The following is a 4,107-nucleotide window of genomic DNA, read 5'->3' as shown; positions in this document are numbered from 1 at the left end:
AGAGATCTCGTCGGTAAAGGAAATGAAACATGCAAGACTAGACACTAAACTCACTAATCTACCTTGAAAGCACCCTAATCTACTCATCTAAAGCCGCTTAAACGACTACTCACTAATCATAACGAGCTCATTAAGTCTTTTGCAAGACGTGTAGCTAGTCATGATGAGGAGTTTAATGATAGATGACAAAAGAAAATAAAGAAAGAACAAGATTTCTGATGCAAAAACGAGATATCGGATTAGACTGATCAAGTTTCACAAAAGAGGTAAGTTCTTAAAGCCAAAAACAGATAAGAGATAAGATGATTAGGTTTTTAGTCTCAAAATGTATATATAGCAAAGGTAAAGTGTCGCGGGTCAGCCCGGAACAAACCGGGTACTGAACCGCATTCTTGGGTTGATGGGTGAGTGCCACGGTGTGTCGGAGAGTGAAGCCGAGGTCTTCATGTCGAGGAGTGCACGTGAGTCCAGATCCAAATGAAGATCTCGTGAAGAACACGTCAAGAACATGCATGAACCCTAGTCTTCGATCCATCTTCACGTGTGTGTTCTTGGGCAGCTTTGTTCTTGATTCTGGGTTCGTGACAATGGACCTCGGCATGAAATGCCGAGGCGCTTGGTAGTCGAGGGGTTTGAGCGAACAGGGGCCGGCATGCACGCCAAGGTCATTGCGCCGAGGTGCACGTTCAACACTTAGTCGCTTCCAGCTTCATTTTTTTACGTGTGCATGCCTTGATTCCAACGTGCCGAGGCGTCAGCACGAGGCTTAGTTCAGAATACTCCCAAAATATGAGCCTTGACTTGGCCGATGTCGAGGTAACGATGCCGAGCCCTGAGAAAACACTTAGCGCGTACCGCAACATATTTGGGTTCGTATCGACCATGTCACCTCCCGGAAACAGTAACTTTCAACCAACGACTCCAAATGCTCTGAGACCAGTTCCATAGTCAAGATGACTCAATAAGCTCGAACTTTGGTGAAGAAACCGTCGGAGCTTGGGAAGTGGAAGGCTTCCTGGATTTCACATCTTTGAACCGCATTGGAATCACCGGGAAATAAGCTGTTTGGACCGATGTGAACTCCGGAGACTTTATCTTTCAAACCACTCGTCCGAATTTAGCGATCCCAACCGTTCTGAAAAGGTCATTCAAAGATCTCAAACTTTGATGAAGACCGGGCAAGCTGGTTCGGTCCGGAAAGGTTCCGTCCGCCGTGATCTTTGTACTCCACCGTTCGGTTCTCGGATGCGCGTAATGTTGGTGCATCTTCCGGAAGCTGTATCTTTCTCCCCACTGGTCCGAATTGGATGATTCCAACTGTTCTGGGATCTTTGTTTGATTATATCCAACTTTGCTGAAGACCCCGCCAACTGGTTCGGACCGGAAGGTTCCCCGGATTTCATATCTTTGAATTGCACAGACAAGGACAGATTTTGGTCGAGAAAAGCTTCCCGCGGTAAGGAAAATGGCCGAGGGCTGTGTACCGCGGTAAGCTTTTTGGTCGTAAAAATTCCTTCGCCTCGGCCAAAAACTCAACCCGCGGTATTTACACCTGACCTTCGACCCAGGCTGACTTTGGTCGATCGGTACGGACTTTGGTCGGTGCTGAGCGATCGGTAAGCTTTTTGGTCGAGGTTTCTGTCCGTCCGGTACGCGATTTGGCCGAGAAATTCCTCCAAGCGGTTTTCACCATTTTTGACCGTTTTCTTCACCGTCTTCTTCTCTGCTCCTCTTCTTAAGCTCCAAATGACTCCCAAAGCACCTGATAAAGACCTCAAAACATGCAAAACTCTTTGGGACCTAATGCAAGCCCTAAATCCTATTTTCATGCCTAAAGACTCAATTTACATGGGAAAACACATGATGAGGACTCTAAAATGCACTCTAAATGATGTAAAATATAGACATATCACTTAGCATCATGAATTCACATTTAAAGCACCCTAATCAATGATCACATCTAGAGGTTTAGCTTTCACTTTATTTGAATTTGAGTATTTGTTTTGTTTGTCTTGTTTGCTTGTTTAATTCTTAATTACTGCTTGTTCTTGTTTGCTTTATGTTTTTAGATCACCTTGTTTCCAACTCATCTGCTTATTAGACTTGAATTAAGATAGCACCTCATAGTTCTAGTGTCTAGAATCTCTCCATTTGGATTGATACCTCAAGTGCTACAATGACATGAGTAGTTGAGGAATTGATCAAGGATTGAAAAATACCTACTATCAACGGCTCAAACCAAGAAGAGCCTAGGCCGCACACCAAACGAAGGACCCAGGAAGTCTAAGTATCAAGAGCTGCGACATGAGCATGCAGCTTAAATCAAGGAAAGACCAGGCCGCACGTTAACTCGCAATAAAAACCAACTGGGTCATGCGGCTTAGCTCGATGTTCAGCCAGGTCGCAGCATGATAGAAGGGTTTAGGTTGTTCAAAGAAAGTTCCTGTGCGACCTGGTCATGCGAGTTGGGCACGAAGGATCCGAGGCCGCACGTTAACTCGCAATTCACACCAATTGGGTCATGCAGGACAGCCAAAGGTTAGGTCAGGTCGCAGCATGAGAGGAAGGACGAGATCGTGGAGAAGAGACTTATGTGCGACATGGGCCTGAGGGTCAAACAAAGGAGATCCCAAATCGAGATGGGCGTGCGGCTCGGTCACGGGAGTTCCAGCCCGCACAAAGGGAAAAAGGAGTCAATTTGATAAAGTATGTGACTTGACAAAGATAAATGGAGTTTCTGAGGACAGTTTCAAGCTCAGATTATTCCCCTTCAGTCTTGGTGACAAAGCTCACCAATGGGAGAAGAATCTTCCAGGAGGCTCCATTCAAACCTCGGAGCAATGCAAGCAGTCCTTTCTATCTAAGTTCTTCTCCACCTCCAGAACTGCAAAACTGAGAAATCAAATCTCTAGCTTCACTCAGCACAGCAATGAGAGTTTTGGTGAAGCATATGAGAGATTCAGGAGCTACACCAACCAATGCCCACACCATGGGTTTAGTGAGGGTTCTCTTCTCAGCACACTTTATAGAGGAGCTCTTCCCAAGATTAGAAACCGGCTGGATACTGCCTCCAATAGAAACTTTCTGGGAAAGGAGATTCATGCTGCTTTAGAGCTAGTGGAGAACTTAGCAATGAGCAATGACACTTATGGTGAAGACTATGACAGATCAAATAGATCTGAAGGTTCAAGCTCAGAATTGAGGCTCACTAGAGAAGTTAAGGAGTTGAGGAGTGAATTAGACAAGTTGAAATTCACCACTCAAAAGCCAATGCACTTTGTAGGAGAGTATGAGGAACCTTCTCAAATCTTTGAGAACATAAGTGAAGAAGGTCTTACTCAAGAGGAGCTTAACTACATTGGGAATCAGAGGTTCTAGAGATATCAGTATGGCAATGCCAATCAGAACCTCTCTTACAGGAATCCCAATGTAGCTAACCCACAAGACCAGGTCTATCCCAATTCTCAAGCTCCAAAGAACTTTGTTCCCAAGAACAACTTACAAGGGTCATTTCAACCCAAGAGTCAGTTTGCTCAGAATCAAGGTTTTGGTCAGCAACAGCAACCATTTCAGGGTACTGGTTTCAGTTCACAGCAACAGCAAAAGGCATTACCAGGGTTTGGTCCACCCCAGTTCCAGCAGCAAGCGCCAGCTCAACACCAGTTTCAGCCACCACCAGTTCAGCAGCAGCCACAGATAGGATCGGATATGGTTGGGATTCTGCAACAACTGCTTCAGGGTCAACAGATATTTGCAAGCCAGAATGCAGCCATGCAGCAGGAAATCAAGGAATTGAAGCAAAACCAGGCCTCAAGCTCAAGGAACCAAGGTCACCTACCTGGAAAGCCTGAACCCAACCCCAAGGAATATGCTAAAGCCTACAATGATCAAACTGAGGGGGAGGCAGCCTTAAAAGATGATCAAGAGAAATCAAGGAAAGAAAAGGGTAAAGAGGTAGCAAAGGAACCTGAACCAGAAAAGATATATGTGCCACAACCTCCATACCAACCTAAGCTCCCATTTCCAGGGAGATTTAAGAAGCAACTTGTAGACAAGGAAAGAGCTGTATTTGAGAAGGCACTCAATGAGACACCACTCACAGTGCCT

At 45.4% G+C, this 4,107-nt stretch overlaps 1 non-coding gene across 1 annotated transcript; it reads right to left on the bottom strand.

The window, feature by feature from the left end:
* Positions 1-2,889: 2,889 nt before the first annotated feature.
* On the bottom strand, positions 2,890-2,996 carry LOC112086259. Its single transcript, XR_002899381.1, has one exon. It is a non-coding gene; the product is annotated as a small nucleolar RNA R71 (small nucleolar RNA).
* Positions 2,997-4,107: the final 1,111 nt, after the last annotated feature.

The sequence above is a fragment of the Eutrema salsugineum genome, unplaced genomic scaffold, assembly GCF_000478725.1.
Source record: "Eutrema salsugineum unplaced genomic scaffold, Eutsalg1_0 scaffold_21, whole genome shotgun sequence".
NCBI lineage: Eukaryota > Viridiplantae > Streptophyta > Magnoliopsida > Brassicales > Brassicaceae > Eutrema > Eutrema salsugineum.
This window is presented reverse-complemented; position numbering and strand designations above follow the sequence as displayed.